The sequence below is a fragment of the Danio rerio genome, chromosome 3 (assembly GCF_052040795.2).
Source record: "Danio rerio strain M-AB ecotype USA chromosome 3, GRCz13ab, whole genome shotgun sequence".
Classification (NCBI taxonomy): Eukaryota; Metazoa; Chordata; class Actinopteri; order Cypriniformes; family Danionidae; genus Danio; species Danio rerio.
The window spans coordinates 49,917,501-49,942,430 of record NC_141023.1 but is presented as its reverse complement, the minus strand read 5'-3'; the positions used below and the strand labels follow the sequence as shown (position 1 = coordinate 49,942,430).

Genomic DNA, 24,930 nt, shown 5'->3' with positions numbered 1-24,930 from the left:
ATATTTAGTATGGGGGCCTGCAAGAGATCTGCAGAGTGGATGGCAACATCTTCAACCTGAGGTATCAAGACATTTGTTCTGCTCATTACATTACAAACCACATCAGAGTGCAAATTCTTCAGCAGTAGAGCGCTTATCTATTTTATACTTCAGCATCCACATCAAAGTTCCTGAGAGCAAAGACGGTCAAAGTGCTCCAGGACTGGCCACCGATTGATTTAATACCTGCATGCAATTACATTTGTAATTACATCTTTAATTAAACTCTTGACCATCACTTATAACTTAACCTACCACCAAACCTGTTCCTAAACCTACCCGTATCCCACCTTAAGAGCACCAGATGTGTTCTGCAATAAATTGTGAGTACAGAAAGCACATTGTAGTTATTTTATGATGCAAGTGCATAACAGTTAAGGCCACTTAATATAAAGTGGCACCATATTTTCTCAATGCATTAAGCCAGGTTGAGCATATGGCCAGAGTAGATTCAGAATGGCCAGAGTAGATTCAGAACTTCTGCATCTGCACATCATATAAATCATATGAAGATTAATCATATTACTCAACGTGACCTGTAAATGAATATTAAGCTATTATTGCAGTTTTACAAAATATACCTTTATGGAATTGCCTTAGGGTAACAAATCATTCAACCATAAATTATATTCGGGTGTTTTTCCTTAGGTGTATTTTCAATTCACAATTTTAGTGCAATTTGAAGGTTAATGAAAACACACCTACAGATGCATTAACATGTATGATTGTACTTTTCCACCTCCAGTGAGGTCAACATGGTACAAATGAATACAAAAAGGAAGCTAAACATAGCACTGAAGTGCAGAAATGAACAATGTTCATAAAATTTTATTTAACTGATTATGCATTTAATGAAAGAAACATCTGTCTAAAAATGTTTCATTCAAGGCCTTTTTTAAGGAGTTGATTACAGAAATAAATACTAAAATGTAATTAAGTGCAAGACTTATTTTAAATATCACTAAACCAAAATAGTACTGGGTTGAGGTTGAAAGAGCATTCGCTGCATAAAACATCTTAGATTAAGTTTCCTTTATTTTTGTCATTCAAAACATCACAATAAATAGTAATGCAGAATGAAATTTCAATACATCGGATCCAACAAGAACATAAAAAACAAACACTGTAAAAACCCAACACAATACTGTAAATAAGCTTTTGTATTTTTTATAAATATACAAAAATATATAGGGCCACACTTTATTTTGATGGTCCGTTTGTTCATTTTAAGTTACACTGCATCTACATGCAGACTAATTCTCATTAGATTATAAGTAGACTATTAGGTTGGGGTTAGTGTAAGTTGACATGTACTTGCAAAGTTTCTTATAGTTAGTTAAATGTCAACAGATATTAAGCGGACTACTAAATCCCAATAATAATAATAATAATAATAATAATAATAATAATAATAATAATAATAATAAATACACAAGCTGCTATTGCAATTTGTTATAACAGTTATGATATCAAAATGCTAGTAAAAATATTTATAGAATTATTATAACATACCTATCAATAGTTTCAAAAGTCTTATAAATGGCAGTATTAAATAAATAAATAAATAAATAAATAAATAAATAAATAAATAAATAAATAAATAAATAAATAAATAAATAAATAAATAAATAAAGAAAGAAAAAAAAAAAAGAAAAAGGAAACTGCATTGATTGCTCCTCAGGCTTTAACCTGGAATAGATGCCAGTTCATTCCGCTTTGCCAACCTCTGATAAATAAGGGACTGAGCCGAAGAAAAATGAATGAATACCAAAATAATTTGTTCAGCCATGTTTTTTTTATTTTTTTATTCATAATTAATCTCAATTTAGTTTATTTGTGCATCATCTTATGTACTGATTGACATGGAAACAAAATCTAAATATATTAAGTCACACTTTTAGATTTTCTGTTTGTTGAATTTAAGTTACATGGCAACTAATTATCATTGGATTATAGGTAGACTGTTGGGGTTAGAGTAAGTTGACATGCAAAGTTTCACATAAATGTCTGTTTAGCAACAATACAGATATTAAGCAGACAGTCTACTAATACTCAAGGGGATCAAAATAAAGTGTTACCATAAATTCTATTTGATATTAACGATCACACAAGGGTTGTTATCTATTTTCATCAATTTATTACAAACAATGTAGAAAGTGCAGTAGGAAAAGCAGGCAGGTGGTATTCATAGTAAAAATGCAGACGTCCCTGAAAAAAGTCACTTCCCTGAATCACAGTTAGTGCATTCACAGGGTATGAAGAAACCTCCTTAGGAGAAGGGAAACATCCACGGAAGAAGGCAAGCCAGGAAGAAGGTAAGCTGAACCATCTGACATCAATTCCAGCCACTGACTGTGTGAAATAGAGGCTTTATGGGGAACAGTGATTGCTCATGCAGGTGTGTCCAATTATTACTCAGGTGAAGCTGCGGTCACACTTGACTTTTCTCCCCATATACTTCCATTCATATGCACGCAAATGCGACAGACTGGAATGCGACAGACTGGAAACGCTGTGGGAACGTGATGGTGAGGGAGAATGGAGATTGGAGTAGCAGTAAAGAAACGGGTATGTGACAATAACATGGGCTGATTTGTTAATTGTTCTATTTTCAATGATTTACATAAAGTTTTATCAATTGTTTTAATTCCATCATAAATTATTAAAGATGACCTATCATGCAAAATTCCTTATTACAAATGGCCTCAAACACAGTAGTGTGGCAACAGTATGTGAACATAGTCAGCATCTAATGGTAAAAGTTAATTAATTATATTTTTTTCATAAGGAATGTATTATATTATTTTGAAAAAGGGCTAAAAGCACAATCTCATTTGAAATTAAAGCAAGAGTCACCAAAAAGACATGATCAAAGCATGAAAGGGACAGTTTCAAAAATAACTCAGAATTATTAGCCCCCCCCTGAATTATTAGCCCACCTGATTATTTTTCCCCGAATTTCTGTTTAACAAAATCATTTTTAATGAAGGTACACAAATGTTGTCATTAAAAATGCACATAAGTGTTAGACAACTCAATTTTTACAATATCTATGAAAATAAATATTACTTGAAAGGCTAAGGGATGTTATTAATCATTTTCATATTAAAACATGGATTATCATTTAAAAGTATATGTTTAAAGAAACTCATAAACATTATTGATTAATTTCTAAAATACAAAACAACTGGTAAAACAAAACTATAGGTATTGTTAACTAAACATTTAAGGCATTTTTAATAAACATTTGGTATGCATTTTCTAATAAATACGTTTTCATTATTGATATCCGCACCTTTTGCCGTTTGCTTTTTACTACGCACATGAGCTGGCAGAAGTCCTGCACATGCAAAGTGTTCATGCAGACATTTTAGTATTGTAAAACTAATCAAATATTGTGCATATCTCTTCACAATACTTTAGCAAATGAACGTTTAAGTGATTACAAAGGTATTGTGTGAAATTGGAGAAAAAAAAAAAACAGTTTTATATTGTACATGGGAGAATGCATTACTGTAACATTTTTTTATGAAAAGTGTTGAGAAATGTTTAGCAAAAAAATTATCTTTTGATTTATGTTAGTGTTTTTTATTATTTTTATTGTAAATGGAAAGGGTGCTTTTAAACAAAAAAAATAAACTTTAACACGTTGTTTAATAAATGTATTTGATGTTTTATATTTATTAATAAAATTGACACATTTTTGATAAAGCAAAATGCCTTTAAATAGTTCTTGAAGGAACATATTTGACACTGTTAGGGTACACAAGTCTTGTCACTGTAGCGGTAACTTCATGGATCAGATTTGTACCTTTGATGAAGGTACAATATTGTATCTGCAGGTTTGAAAAACTAAAGGTACATTTTGCTTTCCTATCGGTACAAATCCTGTCTTTAAAGGTACAAACTGCAATGGTACAAATTTGTTTCTTTGTCTTAAGGTACAATTCTGTTCCATAAAAAGGTACTGCCTCAGTGACAAGGGTTTGCACCTTCTTTGGTACCATTTTTTTCCAAGAATGTAGGGACATCAAAGACTTATTTTACGTCATTTAAAAATGCACATAGTGGGTCCCTTTTAAATTCTCTTTCTAACTGAAATCATTAATTAAAATAGTCATACACTTGCATCCTCTTACATGACAACATGCTTCACTTTGCAATTTGGCAACACATTTTTATTATTTGTTTTTTAGAGAATGCATGTTCATGGCAGCTGGTCAGAAACATTGGAAACATTACATTATTATGACATGATTCATTGCTCTAAAGTTTATTGAATTATCCTTGCAATAATAAATCATACCAATTTATTACCCCAAACTAAATTAATGTTAATAGTTTAATTACTTAATTAACTGAGTTAATTTATATCTTGATTCAGGCCACAATAGAGGTGCTGGTGACTAAAGAATGAAACTGAATGTGCTGTAGAAACATTCTATGACCAGTTCTGTTCACTAACACTAATGTTATCATTTGTAATCACTGTCAAATGAGGCTTTTCTTTTTTCAGTTGACTGTGAGCAGAAATTGCCTCAATTGCGATGTGCTGTCACTGCAGTTTTTAATCACTTTAGTGCATAATTTAACACTTTCTTTAAAGAAAAAAAAGCTTCAGATAATACAAGAAAAAAATGCAGTCTTGCAATTCATCCTAGCCAACATTAGAATAAAACCCATTAATTTGCAACAACTTTGAGCACATTTTATAATAAAGTCACAGTATTTGAGCTTCTCTGTGTAAGCAATAAGCAATGGGCCAGAGCTTAGCAAAGGGTCAATTACGCCAAGCTCAAAATGACCCATAACCAGTCACATAGACTGTCACGAAGAGCTCAAGACAGAAGGAAATATAAAATCACAGCGGCCCACTTAATCAAGTGCAATTACGGCAGAAAATTGCTCCTCTCCATTATAGGAGATTGGTGTTGGAGTAAAAATAGGAAGATTAGGCTTATTAGGATGAACCAGGGCCAGAAAGGGGGGGGGGGTCTGTGCCCAAGAAGACCTCCGCCAGAAACCAGCCAGCGTGGCCTCACCGTGAACGTTCTGTACTTGAGACAAGTGGAGAATCTTCCAGTGACTCATGCCAGAAGAGCTGCTCAAGTACAGCTCTTTAGAACTGTTGACCACTGACTAGACATGCAGATACAATCGATTAAAATATTAGGGTTCTTGGTTTGTAACAATGGCAGTTTCACACTATGCCATCCGAACCGTGCCCAGGCACATTTCCAGAATCGTTTGAGAAGTGTGAGTGCTCTAAATCAGGCTCAGGAATTGTTCACTTGTCCAGCCTTGGCCAGGTTGGAAGAGAGAACGGTTCACTTGGGCTTTGGCGCGGTATGCTTGAGTGTGAGTGCAAAACGTGCCTGAACCAGATGTAGCAGACTTTCTAAAACCCGCTGAAAACCAAAAAGCATCGCCCAACAATATGTAGAAAATAATAACCCCCCTCTTTGGGGGATCATAACTGGTTTAAAAGTGAAGAACGGGGCTGGCAGGCACGTCGTTACAAAAACGCCAAATTTTACACTACCCGCCTTTTGCCTTTTTGTAAAAATGGCTTGTCAAATCAGTAAAAAATATGAAGTTTCAGTCAGAATTGGCTTGCCATATTTTGAGAAAAATAATGTTTAAAAATGATTTATTGGAAAACTATAAGTCTGACAAACCTAAAACGATATACCATCAAAATCTAATCCAGAACACAGCTTTCGGGCAAATTTGGGGCTTGTGTGTGTATATATTTAAAAACAATAAGTCCGAGTGGCATGAAGAGATATAGCAACAATTTTGAATGCAAAAGGCACATTTTGTCCAAATTTGGGCCTTGCAGCATGAACGGCCTAGGAGGAGATTTGTTTTCGAGGACAAAGTAGTATAAAAGTATGTTGGCTTTCTTAAGCCAAAATAAATAACAAACAAACCTAAAAAACTCCACAATGATTTTATCAAAAATGTAATAAAAAATAAATAAAATGTGTGAAACTGATAACAGCAATCAAATTTATTGTCTTGCCCTCACACTGCATTTCAAATGCCTTGCATAAGCGGTAAATAGTGCTTTGAAATTTGATGCAACAATGATCTAATACAAATGCAAATACATGTAAATGTACATTCATTCATTCATTAATTTTCTTTTCAGCTTAGTCTCTTTATTAATCTGGGGTCACCACAGTGGAATGAACCACCAAAACACTATATATATATATATATATATATATATATATATATATATATATATATATATATATATATATATATATATATATATATATATATATATTTTTTTTTTAACATATAATACATTTTAAAAATATATACATATATATTCGTTTTTAAATATTTTCCAAATTAGGTTTAACAGAGCAAGGAAAATTTTACAGTAAGTCTGATAATATTTTTTTCTTCTGGAAAAAGTGTTCTTTTTTTTCCATTTCGGCTAGAATAAAAGCAGTGTTTCATTTAAAAAATAAATAAATAAATTAATTAAAAAATTAAAGGGCACCTTCGGTGAAAAATCTACTTTTAAAGCTGTTTGTACAGACATGTATGTAGGTATAGTGTATAGACTGTCATATTGGGGTGATACAAACACACTCAGTGCTTTTTTTTTTATTTAACAACATAAAAATAGTGGACCTATTGGAGTGGTTTTCAGACCGACCGCAACTTGACAGGAGTGCGGTCTCCCCATACACCAATATTGATTGACAGGTGTCATAGTAGTAACCGTAGTTACTAGTAACGCATTACTACGCATTACAGTATATCGCATATAATCATATCAACAAGACAGTATGTGCGCAAAGCAACCGGGAATAAAAGGTCTATTCAGATCGCTAGGATCTTCAATCATCATCAAACTTGATCAGGAGTGAATTTTACAGGTTTAAAATTTTTTAAAACAATGGATGTGTGTAATGAATTACAGCGATTTACTTCAGATTTACTTCATCAGCACAACCGGTTGGTGGACATTAAATCAGGGTTATTTTGTACATAAACATAACAGATCTCCATACAGCAGTGGAGATTAACCTGTGTCCTGTCACATATGTGTGCAAAAACAGTGCAAAGATAAATGCACGCCCTTTCTCTCTGTGTGTGTATGTGTGTGTGATTGTGTCTGCGCTATATGTTTGTGTCTCTACGCTGTGTGTGACTCATGGTTGCAAACTTGCGACTACACAAAAAAAATGCATCAAATACAGTTCTAACTGTAGTATTTTTCACAAACGTTATGTGAGATTTGCTTCCTGAGGCAGCTGAGGGCGGCAATTGAGGCATTTTGCTGACAGGCATGTGGGATCGGTGGGCGGGGATGACTAGCCTTAAAGGCGCAGTACAAAAAAACACCAACCAGGTTTTAGCAGCTATAATACAGACACTTCAGACAGCTATAATAAATAATCTGATGGGTGTTTTGAGCTAAAACTTTACAGACACATTTTGGGGACACAAAAGACCTTTATTAATTCTGGAAAAAGGGGTAACCTAGGTGCCCTTTAAGGTCAAAATTATTAGCACCTTTAAGCTATTTGTTTTTTTCTACAAAACAAACCATTGTTATACAATTACTTGCCTAATTACCTTATCCTGCCTAGTAACTTAATTAACTAAGCCTTTAAATGTCACATAGAAGTATCTTGAAAAAATATCTAGTAAAATATTATTTACTGTAATCATGGCAAAGATAAAATAAATCAGAAATGACAGATAACATATTAAAACTATTATGCTTGTAAATGTGTTGAAAAAAAAAAAAACTTCTTTCCATTAAACAGAAATTAGGAAAAAAATAAACAAGGTAGCTAATAATTCTAACTTCAACTGTATACATGAATATTAAAAACTTTTTTTTTATAGAAGGATAAAAAAGGGTTTACGATTATTATGACAGTTAATTGAGTCACAACAGTCTTGTGAAAAAGGGTCCATTGTGTTTCAGAAACCAGTAAAGAGCTGCAGGTGTAGGTTTCAGTATGTTTCAGTTACAGGTTTGAAAAACAAAAAGGCAGGAACCCTATAAGCTCACATAAAGAACACACATAAAACTGCACAAATAAATCTGTAACCATGTGTATTTTCACTCCGCATCAGAAACATGAACATGTTGCATCTTTAATAATGTTTTAGGCTTAGCTTTTATGTAAGCTATTTCATCAGTTAGATAACAAAAAAGTCTGGTTTCACTCATGAATGCTGTTGTTATCCAAGGCTCTTAGTATATAGAATATTTAAGCCAAAGCAGAAAAGCGCTACAAAGAAAAAAAAAAAATAACAAACTAACACTTACTTTAGATCCATGAAAATGTCTTTTCCATACTGCACACAATCTCACAGACTCAAGCATCTTTCAGGTAAGCAGTGAGTGCTGTCATGAATAATTAAGCAAAGCTCATTCTCATAGGATAAGGGCAGGCAGTTTCATGAATATTTACAGTATGATCCAAATATACATCACAATGTATACTTGTACTGCTTCATTGTACAGCATGTGGTTTCATGAGCAGATTTCGAAACAGCGAGATAAAAATAGCACAAAAAAACTACTTTTTTCCCATTATTGTCTTTTATGATGTGCAAATAAGAAAAAAAAATGAGAAAAAAGTTTTGTTTTTCATGAGCTAGATAGATAGAACGACGGTAGGTGGATGGATGGATGGATGGATGGATAGATCAGCTCATTTAAACCTGAGCAGAAGACGCCATGAAGGAATCAGATCATCTGTGTGTGACTCAAAAAAACATCCGATCAGTGTCCTGACTACGTGCAGATCCAAAAGTATGACCTTATGTTTGAATATGAAAGCATTTACAATTAATAAAATGATTAATGCACATAATGAAAATATAGATGGATAGATGAGCCATGGGTATGTCACTGCTTTTGTGGGCTACACCAGGATGGAGTGGGCTAAATTGATCTTGGCCTGCAATTTTGCAAGTGAGAGCATATTACATGATGGTAAAAGCATTCTTGGACTCACCACTGAGGATGGTTGATGGCTGACAGTGAACATCTGTGTGGTAAGGGTGTATTTTAGCTTGTACCTGTAATGATACAAAGATATCATGGATCGGCACGTACCTCAGTTTTGGTTTCAATAAGAAACAAATCCCCAGTGCTTGCTTTTTTTTTTATAAACATCAGCTACAAAACTGAAAAAAATTTTGACATGGAGGTAAAAAAATAGAAGAATGAAAAATAGAATGTATATTATGTCTTTAAAAAAAAAATAGGAGATGTGTGTTAAACTTTTTAGGACAATAAAAGCATGTGTATTAATTAATGTTTATTAATTAATCACGATTAATCACATAAAAAAATACTAAAACTTGTAATTTTGTCTATTCAAATGTTAAACTAACGTAAATGCAGGGCAAACAAACTATTTAAATTAAAAATATAATTGTTTATTAAAATTTTTGTTTAACTTATAACACATATTTCTTCATGTAAACAACATACCCACAATAATCCATCAAGATTCTTGCTTGACCACCATATTTATTACAGAAATAAAAACACAGGCATGTTAATTGTTAATGCCATTTGAATTTCAAAACAATCAATGCCAATAATAAAAAAAAGTGTATATATATATATATATATCCAAGTTGGATTCTAAGTGGACTGCAAAAAAAACCCAAAATACAGGCATTGCAGATATGGAAAATGGAAAATTACAATAATATTAAGGTATTAAATACAAACAATTGCACTCACTGAAAAGTTGTATAGCTGTCAGTTGCGAACATTAATCATAAAGTAGAAACAATTTTGCTTAGTCCTACTTTACATTCATCAGTTGCTAAAACAGTCCAGTCTGTTGACATTATCATGGGGACAATGTGGATCTTTTCTTTTGAATGATTTGAGCTGTCTCACAGGCAGGATCACTGAATCAGCATATGGATTTCAGTGCCTAATTTTGTTGCCACTGGTGCTGCGACAAGGACATAGGAATCATTAAAGGCACACACAGGTACGCGTTTTGTCACACCAATGACTAGTTCTTACAGGGATTTTGGTCACAACATCTCTAAATATTTAAACTACTTTGAGGGATAGCCTACGAATGGCGAAATCGTTGATGTTTAGGCATTTGTTTTTGATGCTAAAGGAAATGCGCACACACACACACACACACACACACACACACACACACACACACACACACACACACACACAAACACATGTTTGTTTTTGTAAGAGTGAAGACATTACATAGGTTTCCATTCATTTTTTACTGTCCAAATCGTATATTGTATAGCCCTCATACCACCCCACCCCTAAACCCAACCATCACAGGAGACTGTGTGTAGCTTTACTCTCTGATTAAACTCATCCTGTTGGATTTATAAGCATTTTGAGAAATGAGGACGTCACCTATGTCCTCATATTTCACTTCCTTTTTGTAATACCTGAGTCATACCCATGTCATTATACAGATTTGTGTCCTGATATGTCACAAAAACAGTTACACACACACACACACACACACACACACAAACACCCACAGCACAGCACAGCCGGAGCAACTCCCTTCAGATTCAACATGCACGTTCATCAAATTTGGTTAAACTAAGCGCTCTTAAGTATAGCTGTATTTCACAAGGATTCTAACACATCAACGCGAAGCAGACACTTTACAAAAGTTGCGTTTAAAGGGGAAACATGACAGAATGCGATGCCTGATCTCACGAGGAAACAGCTTTGACAGTTTGCGAAATTATAAGTTTCACTGAGTACATTTACATGGACACCAATACTCCACTTTAATATGATAAGGATAATACTCTTATTAAGAGTCTACCATGTAAACAGCGATTACTGATTACCCTAAAGGACCACCGAGTCACCAAATGCAGATATTTTTCTTTCCGTTTGGCATGTGGTATCAAATGCATTAAAACAAAAGTCGAAAGATTAAAAATGAAACATACGAAATTAGATCGCTGGAGAAAATGCTGGACAGCCTGGTGATGCAACATTGTTTTATACTGAAGTCAACTGAGTCAGATTTGTTGGCTGTCTTGCTCGCACAAGCTTTTTCAACTTAAACTTTCTATAGGATTGAAATCAGGGCTTTGTGATGGCCACTCCAAAACATTCACTCTCTTGTCCTTATACTTACCTAAAAGACAAAAAAGTTACCTAACTTACCTAAAAGACAAAAAGTTTAGTCACATTAACATCTGACTTTATTTAAATGGATATGTACCTTTTTACACAGTGTATCAAACTTCTGGTACTACTGTATTTCTTATTGGTGGGACATTCATGGCCATAGGTGCCAGTGCGTCAGGCATCAGAGATGACTGTGCATGACATTTTGTGTTTGCCCAGGTTGCTTGGTCGGCCCTTGACACCCATTTCTAGCTCCTCAATCTGTATTACAAATGGTGGATGAGAAAGAAAAAACATTCTACATCTTTGGAACCCAAGATATTCCAAAGAAAAACCCCCACCTTTTCTCAAACACGCACACATGCACAAACACACACACACTGGACCCACAAATCTCAAAATTCAACCCAAAGTAAATATTTTGTTTTTGTAAACTCTTTTACTTTCTTCCTGACTTTCTCTTTGATTTATATATATATATATATATATATATATATATATATATATATATATATATATATTGTAAACATAACGGTTGTTTGTTCTGATTATTTGTAATCAGATTTGTTTATCTGATTATTTGTTATTATCAACGCGTTGCTGGTCATGTCTTGTTGATGTAAGATGTATTCAGTTTGATCGAAATATTCATATTGATTATAACGAGGGCGAGCTGTCACCACACACACACACCAGAGCCGGAGTGGGACTCTTTTTCAGCCCTGGAGTTTCAAGCCTCAGACCGGCCCACCTCAGTTCATCACTGACTATATTAAAATAAGGTTATTTCCAATTCAGTTTCTAATTACACTATCACGTCTTTTTTTTTTTTTTTTTGAGAAAACAGCTCTTTTAGAACTTCAAATGTTCAACAACCCTTACAGTATTATGTCTTAACAAAAAAAAAAAAAAAAATGTTACTCAGACAAGGACCGAACCCAGGTTGGCCACGTCATAATCTAACGTACTACCCACTGTACCAGAACAGCTGTACGTTGAATGGTGACTTATCTAGTTATATCATCAGCACGAGGCTACGAGAAAATAGATAAAAAGAGCAGAGCTGCGGTAAAATAATGAATAAGAAGGCTGTGGTCAAGTAAATAAATAAATTATTTTTAAAAAGTGTAACTGCTGAGAGCAACAGATTCTGGAACTAGGGACACCGGCCCTCGCGGCCAAAAAACGGACCGGCCCACCGGGAATTCTCCCGGTCCTCCCGATTAGCCAATCTGGGCCTGACACACACACACACACAAACACACACTGTAGCACGAGGGAGAGGCGAGAGGTGAATCCAGTCAAAGGGGCTCTTAACTAGCCGCTCATTCTGTCTTTATATTCTGCTCTGTGTTTGTCATAAAGTCAGCTCAATTCAGGTTTTGTATCAAAATCGGACTCTGATGGCAACTCTGCCTCTACAGTTGAGTAAAACTCTCAGTGGTTTATCATAAACTTTTTATCTATCATTTTCCCGCGATTGACGGCAAGAATGAGCGCAGAAGCGTCTGTCTGACAAGCAGCAGCTACATGTGATATGTCAAAACGCCAAATAGGAGGAATCTGTGCCGCATTTTCTAAACGTACTAAAACGTAAGTTGCGTCCCAAATCGCATACTTATGCACTATTCTACGCCATTTTGTAGTATAAATAGTGTAAAGCCTAGTTCACACTACAGGATTTTAAACATCAGCAGATCGCTGTGCTGTTCACACTACGCAACACTCCGTGAACGATCCACAAGAGGGGGGTCACACACTACATGATCTGACAACATCTCATTCCCCATCAGCTCATTCAAGCTACCAAACTACAGCCAATGAAAATTTGAGGGAGGAGTCGTCAGAAAATAGCTGAACACTATTGGCTGCTTGTGTGCTGATTACATCACTGACAGCTTTTCAAGCTTTGGAGAAAGCATTTAAAAACACCGTCAAATCAGCTGATTTATGAGCGGATTAATCACTCATCTGCAAGGTTTGAGTGGATAGATACACAGAGTTTTTAATTTTTGTAATTTTATAACTCTTTGAAATAAAACTAACATATTTATAACACCCTACCGTTTTCTAACTATCAGTGTATTTCTTTCTGACATTGTTATATTTTTATTACAAAACAGTAAAGAACTGAGCATTTCTGCCTTAAATTACCATATTGGTCAAAATGACTGCATGCATGTCTGATACTTTTCGCTGTGACTTTAAATATTTGTGCATTTTCTTGCCTGGCAACTTCCTGCTAACATAAACAAAACTTTCTGATGGCAAAAACATCAATTTACTTCAGATATCTTTCAAAACAGCATATTCTGTGCTGTGAAATAGCTCCTGTTTGAAAGTGAAAATGAAAGCCAAGACCTTTAAGTGTTTTAGTATCTTAACTACATATTTATAGGCTTTATTACCAAAAAATATTATATTTTTAGGGTAATGGTGTCATTAAATATGATGCCAGACATTCAAAGCTTAATTTTAATATTTCAATAATAGCTATGAATGTAAATATGTTGTGACAGTATGGCGTTTCATATGAGAACGATCAGAATGAGCAGTATGGTAATTCTAATAGTTACAGAATTCTAGTTCCACTGTTAATATAGCTTACTCTCATGTCTGTGCTAACGCAAAATGAAGCGAGTGCACTGATGCCCATTCTGACCAATCACAGATGTTTCTGCTGAGCTCCTGAACACACAGGCATTCAGCTCATGCTGATATGCTCTCTCATTGGCTGCAGCTCGTCACTACATCTGACCACACGTGGGGTTGAGTCGGCCGACTGCTCTGGAATATTTAGCATGCTGAATGTTGGATTTCCGTCTGCGAGGTGTCGGCGACGCGTCAGCAAGCCTCGTTGATGCGTTGGTCAGTAGTTCACACATAAAGAGCGGCGAGCACCGAGCACCCGCAGATTTCTTCCCGATCACAGCCCGATCTGTCGGCGAGCTCGTTAACTTCCAAATCGGGCTCAAATCAGGCTTAAAATCCTCTAGTGTGAACTAGGCATAAGTAGTGTGTTCACACTGAAAACTCTAAAAATAATAAGTGCACTTTAATTACCCGGATGATGCACTCATTCAGCCGCTAAAATGAAGTGTGTAATGATGGACACTTCACGCACTCAACGACCGCAGGTTTGCTTACGTAGCGGAAGGGGCGGAGCGATCGGACGCACATGTTGAATAACTTTATTTATTTTGGATGGTGAAAGCAAAATTCTCCTACGAGAGTGATTATAGCGCCTCCCGATGGTAAATGTGGCAATACTCACGGCAGGTATTATTTGATAACTCGGTCGTTTATTTCACTGATTTGGCGACCGTCAAACGTCATCAGGGAAACGGTTTAAATTTCCGCTTAGTAAAAAAACATTAGTGTGCCATTTGGGACAACACTACATACATGTACTATCCTGTTGAGTGTGTAAGTGCATAAGTACATAGTGCATGAGTGCATAGTGTGCCATTTGGGACGCAGCTGTAGTCTACTATCTGTATTTAGCTGTTGGCTTGTACAGTGGCTCTAAACTGTCAAAACACCTCTGATAAAGGCTTTTTCAGACATGACATAATTTTTGTACACATATTTGTACATGTGTACATCCCTGTAACATGTTTTATTCATGACCATTTGAGCTGGTTTCAGTCCTTAGCTCTTTCATTTTCATCTTATTTAAATATATATTTATCTTACTTGTTAATTAAATACCATTTTGTTATTTAAACTATTAATTTTATGCAACAATCATCTTGCATGTTACAGTTTTTCTCAGTGGCTTTGGTGCATTTCTCACAACACTATTTACATTTGCACAACAGTTAATGCATTTATCAAAACAATTAGTCATTTGTGCACATCCTAGTAGCAGTTTCTCATTCCTTTTGTCAAATTGCAAATGCTTTTGGACATGCATCAATTGCTTTCATACAACTCTCTGCTGTTTATAACATTATCATCTGCTTATGTCATGTCAGTCAAAATGAACTAAACTTGTAAATGCTGAATAGTCATTCCATATAAAACTAATAGTCCTCATTTCATTACTTGAGTCATTACATACAACAATTTTGAACTAGTTGTCAAAATCTTGCAAGCTAATTTTATTTAAAAAAAAAAAAAAAATCTTTATTTTACTGAAAATGTCTTCAGTTTCATGAATGATTTACAGACCTGTGTATGTATGTTGGTTCAGTTCCAATATGTACTGCAATATTGTGTACAGTTGTGCACAGCTCTACCTAAAGGGAGTGTATGTTTGTTGTAAACAAGGGTGTATTTATTCTTCTGCACAATGCTGTGAAAAAATTCAAATTGTAAAGAGCAAATGCAGAAAAATTGTGAAACTCATATTCAGTGTCTTGTACTCAGATAACTCACTAAATGCAGTAATGTCTAACTATACTGTAGTTTTCAACTGGCTGTGCTAATAGTATATAGTACTATCTTTAGATTTTTTTTTTAGGAAGTTTCACCAAAATCTGACGTTTTTGGATTAAAAAAATGTACAGAGTAAACTGTCATGATGAAAACATGACTAAGCCATTTCACTATCTTGTTCATAACCAGTGGTGTCAGGACTTTTCATTTTCATGATACCGACACTTTGATTGACATGAATACTTGCTTTTGAGGAATGAACTATCAATTTTTAGCATGTGACGCGATTTTGCAGGTTATCAGCTATAGGTTTTGCAGTTTGTACTAATTGTTTTGAGAAATGCATTAACTGTTGTGCAAAAATGCACTGGTGTTGTGAGAAACGCACCAAAGCGACTGAGAAAAACTAATTTGCTATGAAGAAAAGGAAATATTTTTTGCATGCTGACTTAAGTGAAATCGTGAATATAGGTCTATAATCACCTTGCATTTTTGAAGTTATTGCTTTTTTGCTTTGTGTATAGGCTATTCAGTTCATAAGAGCAGTTCAATCTTTTATGAAGTTTGCTGTATAAAAATTTAACAATTTAAAATATTTATGATTATCGGCCTATACATATCGGCTATCGGCCTCCAAGTCTGAGGAATTATCGGTTATCGGTATCGGCCAAAAAATCTCCCTAATATATATATGCCCTTTTTAAGACACTAGACAAACTAAAATTGCATGAATTGTTTTATGTATTTCTAAAAATGACATGTCTCGTATCATTCTGTTCTTTGCACAATCCTACAGCTCATAATATAGGAGGCATGATCATACCTTGTAGGGCTTACATTCTCTAATGCTCTTAATTTCCCTTTCATCTCTTCAGGGTGGATCCTCATTATGCATATGAATGACCCAGAGACAAGGGAAAATCTCCTACTTTGCCATGAAACCCTTGGTCAGTCTAAAGAATATGGGTTCTCAGCAGGAATGTCTCTGCAGAAGGTCTCCACAGAAGTGCCCCTAATGGGGCAGAGTGCGTTTCTGTACCCACGTGACTCACCCGAGTGCTTTTTTATTTATAGTTTTTTATTTCCCGGCAAATTAAACTCAGTTTAAAGTTTGTCTCCCGTTACCTCCAATCTGCGTCGCAAACTTCACGCCAACAAAGGACTTCTCAAAAGATGTCATCTTTTAAGCATCCGAGAAACCCGCACAACGAGAGACAAACAGGTATTTAGTCGTACGTTAAAGCTGTGCCCCTTTCAAAAGGGTGTTTTAATAGTCTTGCTGGTACATAATAGTTGTGTGGAACTGAGTGAGAGCTGCCATTCTTTTATCTAAACTCTATTTCCTTTCTTTCTTTTCTATGTTTTTGTTGTTATGTTTTGTACATTTGTTTTTTATATGTTAGACTAGTCAATAAATCACGCTATAACCACGTTGGATTGTTTTTGTTTTGCCTCACAGAAAAGGTCAATTTAACGATAAAGCCTCATTATAAGCTTTACTAAAACAAGTTAATTAAAACTTCTAAACTATTCATCTACTTCACAAGTAGTTATAATTCCCTTTATAAATAAATATATAATTACAGAGTCCGCTCAGACGAACAGGCGAAGTCATTGTTATATTTATTTTGTTAAATCTATAAGTTAATTCTATGTATTCATAATTATTAATAACTTGTTATATCGCTACAATACACTTAAAAGACATTTAGGAACTGAAGACAGTAAAGTGTTTCAGGTGTAATTTTGTGCCATACGTTTTTCAAACAAGTCTTAAAGTGGACAACAGTAAAAAGTTAGTAACAAGTTAGCTTTGCCAAAGGCACTGACACAGCCCCATAGCATGACAGAACCTGGCTTTTGGACTCTGCTGGAAACAGTCCGAATGATCCTTTTCTTCTTCGATCTGGAGCATCTATTTCTCCCCAAAAAATACCTAAAAATACTGATTTATCTGACTACAGTTCACGTTTCCACTGTGTGATGGTCCATCCCAGAGAAGTTGACAGCACTTCTAAACACTGTTAACATAGGGCATGTTTTTGGGCCATTAGTTTTAACTGGCATTTGTAGATGCAACTACGTATTGTGGTACCTAACAAAGGTTTCTCAAAGTAGTCCTAAGCCCATGTGGTGATATCACATATAGATGAAAGAGGATTCTTGATGCAGTGCTGCCTGAGGAATCGGGGATCATGGTTGTTCAGCTCTTGTCCTTAACGTACTGAAACTCTTCGAGATTCTTTGAATCTTTTAATGAAGTTATGCACTGTTGAAGATGAAATATCCACGTCTTCCTATCTTTCTCTGAGGAACATTGCTTTTAAACATTTAAATAAGTTTCTCACATTTTTGTTGGCAAACTGGCAATCCTCAGCTCATCTCTGCTCCTAAAGAACTAGACCTTTCATGGATGCTGCTTTTGTGCGTAATTATAATTACAATCACCTGTTCACATCACCTGTTTCAAATCACATCATTATTAAAATAAATTGACCTGATTGCTAGCTCTAAACTGCTTCTGTCACAACTTTTTTGGAACGTGTTGGAGGTCTGAATGACAGGAAGGGATGTTCGTTTAAAAAAGGAAATAATGTTTTCCAGAGAAAACATTAAATATTTTGTGTTCATTTTGTCTTCAATAAAATACAAGTCAAAGTAAATTTAGAAATCACAATTTTCTGCTTTTTTCTCATTCTAATGTGCAAATATTTTATCGTTTTTATATGTTAGCAAGTGCTTGACTGTTTTCCGTCACCATTAGTCACATTTTGTGTCTTTTGCAGTGGCTAGTACAATTTTTCCATTCAACATTCATAAATTTTAGCTCCAAAGCAGAGCCCAATCAGAAAACTCATAGGTGGGGAAAGCGTTGCTTTTTTCAGTAGTTGTTTTATTTGACAGCAACATGGCAGAGGTGGCACTTTATTAAAACATTCCTGAGAACTGTGTCTCGCACGTTTAGATTTAAAGACACATTCTGTGTAAATGACTCCTATTTTGTTAAACTGCTGCGGGTATTTTTTTGACTAACTCCATTGATTGGCACCTCTGGAATTGGGCTGTATTTGTGTTGTCAGATACATGAACCTTGACTATATACATCTATATATAGTACATATACACTTCTTTCACTTGAACACACTACACACTTCCCCTACGGCATACAAACAACCCTTGGGCCCATTTGACTGTGCCATAAAACAGCATTGTTTAAAGAGAGCAAATAGATCAAGTGAATGAATAAACAGGACCCCCGTCTGTGTGTTTTATGTGGCGTCCTTTTTCGATTTGTTTTTGCCTACATGAAGCACTGGCTGGAGGTCTCAGAGCCATGGCCAAAAGCTCCCCTGCATGGGTGTGGAAGAGCTCCGGGCTTCATTTAACACACACGCTACATGCTGAGCACCCCTGTCTCTGGCAGTGGTGTATATCTGTCAAATTTGGAGAAGAAAGGACGTGAGAGAGACAGAGAGCGAGAGATAAAGATACAAAATATGTATATAAAAAACTCTCTAAGAGAAATAATAAGAGTTTTTTTTTTTATAAAGAGGTTACCATAGGACATGTTTATAACAGTGAAAGTTAACCAAAAAGGGGCAATATTCTTTTAATTTACTTTGCTTACAAATATTCATTTAGCAGACACCTTTATCCAAAGTGACTTAGAAGTGAGCATTTTAAATAATCAGAGATTTGTAAAATATAAGTGCTAATGCTACATTTACTAATTATATATATATATATATATATATATATATATATATATATATATATATATATATATATATATATATATATATAAAGTCAGAATTATTAGTTCCCCTTTTATTTATTTATTTTTTTTATATTTCCCAAATGATGTTTACCTGAGCAGCAAAGGTATTTTCACAGTACATCTGATAATATTTTTTCATCTGAAAAAAAAAATCATATTTGTTTTGTTTTGGCTAGAATAAAAGCAGTTGTTATTTTTTTAAAAGCCATTTTAAGGTCAAAACTATTAGCCCCTTTAAGCTTATTATTTTTTTCAATAGTCTACAGAACAAACATCATTATGCATTAACTCGCCTAATTACCATAACCTACCTAGTTACCCTCATTAACCTAGTTAAGCCTTTAAATGTCATTTTAAGTTGTATAGAAGTGGCTTGAAAAATATCTAGTAAAATATTATTCACTGTCATCATGGCAAAGATAGAATAAATAAACTATTAGAAATGAGTTATTAAAACTATCATGTTTCGAAATGTTGATATCTTTATTATTATGGATGCGTTAATACAGACCTGAGCACCGAACTCGCTCAGGAAGTCCCAGAAGTCATTGTGACAGAATAAAGGAGGTAGGACACGTAGCATTTCATATAGATTTATTCTAAATATCTTTATTATAAAGTACAGTGGTATAACTTATTCATGTCCGAGGTTTCCCTAAATGAGACGATGAATATGAACATCAACATGACAAACTTAATAGAAGAATAAACACAGTTTAGGTTGTTTATTTGTTGATATTTATATAAAAATATTTTATTTGTATTGTGCAACTTATATTCATAAGGGTTTTGTGCATGTTTTATATTGAATAGGGCAATAATTTGTATTATAATTTTTATTTGGGCCCTGATATATTGTCAAAAACCCTTGATCTTTTGGAATATGTTGCACTTAAATAAAAATAGATTGTACAATTTTTTTTTTTTTTTTTTGTTATCTAAGTACTTAAAATTACCACATACATCACGTGCATTTCACTTGACACAGCATTTGTGTCTGGTAGTTGAATAGTCAGCTGTTCAGCAGTATCTGTTTCTACCGAGAGGTGGGAGTGGCACTGTTGTCACGTGGTGTTAAAAAAAATCCTGCCACTGCACTGTCATCATTCATTTATTATTTTAAGGAGCTGAAGCTAAGGAGGTAATAAGACAACTGTTTCACGAAACTGAATAGTTCTAACAACTGATGAAGCTTAATATTTGTTTCCACAGTATAAAATGTGTATAGCTTTAGTGAAATAAAATAACTGTAATCAATAAAATGTGCGTCATATCAATGTAAATACATGTGAATTAGTCGGAAAAACATAAATTGAACTAGCTTTGTACATATGATATAGATATCTACACATATTTAACTTTGGGGCTAAGCCCCTTTTCCCTTTCCATCCTAGCAACGCCCCCCTGCCTTGCAGTTGAAGTTTTTTGAATCTCTAATTGTTAAAATGTAAGTTGTATGTTTAGAATAAAAAAAAATAATAATAATTCTAAATATAATATAAATATTTCTAATAATAAAAAAAAACAAGAAAATTAAGAACATTAAAAGTTAAGTTCACCCAAAAAAAAATTATAATAATAAAATTACCATTATGTTCTTTTAATACCCTTCATTCACCTTCAGAACACAAAAAGAGATCTTTCACCCAGAGAGAAATTATCCTGAGACATTCAAAGGAATCAAAACACTGTCAAAACAGCTCATGTGACTTCAATCCTTAGACTGTAATCATACAAACTCCAGGGACACATTTTTGTACCAAAAAAAAAACTTTGCTCATGACTTAAGCCCTGTTCACACTATTAGATTTCAGCCACTATTCTGTCATCCAAGACAAATTTAAGAAATTCTAAAGGATTCCTAAAATTCTAGGCTAAAATTGGTAACCTTTGATCGTTGGTTTGACATGTTCACACGTAGCCGCTTAGTGCCCATTGCGATCAGATTTTTTGTCCGATGAAGTTCTGGCTGTGTCAGATTTCAGATATTTTCCTGCTGTTTGACAACATCTGTGATAAGCGTCAATCCAGACCAATAGGAGATCTGAATTTGAGACGCAATCCATGCAACAATTCAAATGAATGCAGTAAAATGTTGTTTACATTACAGATTTTGTTTACGTTTGCTGTAAGGTATCATTTCAAAACACCTAATAGTGAAAGTGTCACGTGTGGATGACATCAAACTAAGGGGTGTTTTCTTTCATGTTCGGCGCGTCTTTATTGTCGTTCAGTCTGACTTTATGAGAGCTGAGATCTTACAGTGTGACATGGTAGCCATGTTCGTGTAGTCTGACATGCCAGTCCTTCAGGAATATAAATCGCAGTATGAGCTGGTGTATCGCCCTAACCTACCTAATCCCTAACCCCAACCTTAGAACCATCCAATTATTTATAATCTAATGGGTAGGATAAAATGTCAGGACACCGGCCTTTACATAAACAGATCCATAAACTCTCCATATCAGCAGATGGCAGCAGCATGCATTCATCATTCATACAGCGAAACCTAAACACTCGCTGCATCTCAAGTCGCATACTTGTACTACGCCCTAAAAGTATGTACTGTTTTTGTGAAGAAAGTTTACACTTTTGAGTGTGCAACTGAAGAGTATACAAGCTTTGGGACATACTATGTGAAGTTTGTTTCTAAACTAATTTCGAGAGGATCACGTGCGGTCTCGTATTGCCTAATCATTATCTTCCAATCATATGAGCCCTAAGCTACTATAAAGAACCACAGATTTCAGTCCACTTTATTTTCGTTTGGAAGAAACCCCTCTTCCTCCCCAATTCTCCTCCTTTACTATTGATCGGGCGGCAGGGCGGCCCAGTGGTTAGCACTGTGAGCCCCAGAGCAGGAACACTACCAGCCCTGGTTCCGCCTAGCTGGTAGGCGTTTCTGAAAGGAGTTTGTATATTCTCCTCGTGGCTGCATGGGTTTTCCCCGGGTTCTCCGGTTTCCTCCTACCATCTAAAGATATACATCATGCATAACAATCAAGCATTTGTTTAGCCCCCCTTCTCACGTGTTCCCTTAGCTACCGCAGCCAGGGAGTTCTGAGATCCACCGAGCTTAGGCTCCTCTCTAGCTCTGCGAACGGGGGGAAGCCCCGGGCTCGAGGATGCCTTGAGCTCGGGGCTCTCTCCTGGGACAGTATGCCAAACAAGCTTTGATGAATCATCAGCTTAGTGTGAACTCTTGAATTCCTCTTTAACAGACCGTTGTGTTGCTTAGTTATGCCCCCTGTCAATCATCCACACATGATCCATATTTGTGTTTTATTTAATGTCCTACCTTATTGGAGAAGCAGCAGCAGGTTAATCTTCCATTCACAAGTCTTTCATGCAGAGAAATCGCCTCAGGCCTTTGGGCAATTATTCATACAGACGTTCAAATGCATCTTTATATAAGTTCAGTATTGTTGTTGCAGAGGAAATATAACACAGATAATGCGATTTAAATATTTTCCAGTGGGTTCGATATTGACTAACATTAAAACATCTTTACCGAAGCCTTTCTACTTGACGGTTGGTCTTGCATGTCCATCATGTTTGTAGTTACACTTTTGACACAATATAATAGCAAACCATCCAGGAACCTCTTGCATACTCTTTTTAACACACTATGGTCTAGGACATGCTAATTCTATTTTCAAATACTATTTAGGATGGATAGTATGCGGATTGGGATGCAGCATTTATGAAATCTGAATATCTGTATTTATTTCAAAATATTATTTTGTGCTTGGTGACAATAGCATCTGTTTTTGTCCAATATGACCCAGATCAAGATTCAACACCAAAATTGTGATCGATTAATTGCTAAGCAAATACTCTCAAGTAGTCTGGAATGCAATATGGCAATGACATTATCAGTAAACATTGTTGGCCACCAAACGTTTTAATATCAACCATTTGGATCAACTATAATATACAAAAGATGCTTTTTAAGATTTAGCATACAATAAGCAACAGTTTAAATTTTGGATGTGACTAATCAAAAGTGCCATTAAACATAAAACAAGCATCTGGAGAAAATCACTGAGTATAGTTTAGCTACTCGAGGCAGTTTGGGCATCTGGTTATGATGGCTCTTGGTGGAAGTGTTTTTTGGCGCGTCCAACTGGCAAGACACCCTCAGGCGGACCTTAGACATGCTGAAGGGACCATTTCTCTTGACTGGTCTGGAAAGCCTTGGGAAACCCACAAGGAACTGGTGGAGGCTGCCAGGGAAAAGAAGCAGTGGGCGAACCAACATAGCCTGTTGCTATTGTGAAGTGGCTGTAGAAAAAGTGGATGGTTACTAATTAAGATGAATGTACATGGATTAATATTAGGCAGCACAATGGTTACCAACATTATTAATAACATAAATGCTTGATGTGCACAAAATCAGCATATTAGAATGGTTTCTGAAGGATCAAATGACATTGAAGACCATAACAGTTGCTGCTGAAAATGTAGCGTTGAGTTCACTTTGTAAAATGTATCAGTTTTATTAATAGTAATATGTTATATTTGAAGTTTTACCGTTAATTAATCAAATATTTAAGTTTATTAAGCAGAAGAGGCCTTGCCAAACCCATTTTTTTATGGAAGAGCTCCCATTTTGGTCAAAACCTTGTGTTGTGAAGACGGTAAGCGGTTATAGTAGATTGTATTCTGTGTGATGACTAAAATAAGATATACTGATTTATTTAGACATGAGACATGCACCATCCCAGCCAACAGTCCCGCTTTTCCCAGGAATCTCCCGTTTTGTCCTTTCTCCCGGAAAACTCGTGGAATTTCACCTCCTTCCCCCAGTCCAAAGGTGTTTGGTATAATATTGGGCCATACTTATTGACGATCCATGTTTTTAAGAATACTATCTAAACATTATTTTCAACCAGCCAAAGTAGCTAGTGAGAGTGTCTGTCTAACCCGCCACATGTGAAATCTACCCGCATTTGGCGGGTGTTAATGTCAAGCCCTGGTCATATTGCATAACCCTGATCATTTCTGACACGTTTTTTCTGTACAACATTCATGATGTTTCCTTGCATATGTGTTGAAACATATCTAACTATAACTTCTCCTCCATCTTGCCAACACTATAGCGTACAGACGGTCACTGGAGACAGCTTCAGTTTAAACCAAGGGGAATGCAAAATGAGAAAGGTAGATTATAATAAACTTTTTGACATTATTAAATATGACCAAATCAATGATTTTTGAAATTGCCAACACAAAAGTGAATCTGAAATGATGAGCTCTCACTCAAATGTGGCTCACACTGTAAGATTTTGGCAACAATTTTCCTATCTGAAACCAATTTTAGAAATCCTAAAAGATCAGTTTAACATTCACTGCCCGCATAATGGCCATTGTGATAAAATATTCACTCCAATAATGTCTGCCAGTGTCAAAAGATTTCAGACACTCCCTGCAGTGTGACATTTAAGATGAGCACCAAACAAAGAACCAATAGAAGCTCTGCACCTGATGACAAAATCATCATGAAAATTCAAACCATTGTTGGGAAAAGTCAAAATCAATGCTACGGATTATTTTGTGTTAGCTGTGAGGTATTATTTTAGAATAG

The 24,930-nt window shown here is 35.2% G+C and overlaps 2 long non-coding RNA genes across 2 annotated transcripts in view; one reads left to right on the top strand and one right to left on the bottom strand.

Annotated features, from left to right (window-relative positions):
* LOC147846022 (uncharacterized) overlaps positions 1 to 24,930 on the bottom strand; it is an 885,319-nt gene that overhangs the window by 408,684 nt on the left and 451,705 nt on the right. The gene's annotated exons all lie outside the window — the stretch shown is intronic.
* On the top strand, positions 1,764 to 16,996 carry LOC147846027 (uncharacterized). The gene is made up of 3 exons (XR_015481253.1): positions 1,764 to 2,354; positions 2,459 to 2,607; positions 16,441 to 16,996. It is a non-coding gene; the product is annotated as an uncharacterized LOC147846027 (long non-coding RNA).